Raw genomic sequence first — 750 nt, 5'->3', positions numbered from 1 at the left:
CTGGTTTGTTCCAGTGTTGTGTGAACCCCATCGCACGTGCCCCTGGGGCTCCTCGTGCCTGCAAACCTCTCTGCGCCCAACACCGTCCTTTTGGGGATGTTCTTGGCCATCACCCGGTCCCTTCTGGTGGGCCCTGCCCTGTGGAGGATCCCGCTGTCCCCGCGTCGTTCCCCCAGGCTCCCAGAGCATCTCTGTGTGTCTGGAGCGGAGGGAGGATGTGAGAGAGGAAGTGTCTGACCTCGCCAGCCCTGGCCCCAACGCCTCTCCCCAGCTGTGGTCGAGAGCTGGGCGCCTTATCTGGAGAGCCGCTCTCCTGCGGGCGGCTCTGCCCTGCCAGCCCGCTGCCGGCATCTGAAACCTGCTGGTTGCAGGGTGGATGTATCTGTGGCTGGAGCTCTCCCAGCGCTTCCACGAGCACAAAGCCGTTAGAGGGATGCCCAGGCTGCAGGTCAGCGTCTGCTGGGCACCATTTCTTCCCGCATCCTCAGGCCCAGCCAAGATCCCTGTGCCTCGGCTTTAGTTCCTCTCTCTCGAGGACACGGGTGCTGCTCAACCAGCTCCTGGGCTTGGCTCCTGCTTTTCCTTGCGGGCCAAAATGATCCCAATGTCGCGCAGAGCTCAAGGAGGGGAATGGTGTCTGCGCTCCAAAGGGTGAAAGTCTCTGAAGCCCCTTCCCTGTCCCACGTGCCCAGGTCGGGAGCAGGAGGCGGCGTTGCGGGAGGTGACTCTCTCTATGCAGAGGCTGCGCGG

Source organism: Buceros rhinoceros, unplaced genomic scaffold (genome assembly GCF_000710305.1).
Source record: "Buceros rhinoceros silvestris isolate BGI_N320 unplaced genomic scaffold, ASM71030v1 scaffold18353, whole genome shotgun sequence".
Classification (NCBI taxonomy): Eukaryota; Metazoa; Chordata; class Aves; order Bucerotiformes; family Bucerotidae; genus Buceros; species Buceros rhinoceros.
The sequence above is the reverse complement of the archived record's forward strand: the minus strand, read 5'-3'. Positions refer to the sequence as shown.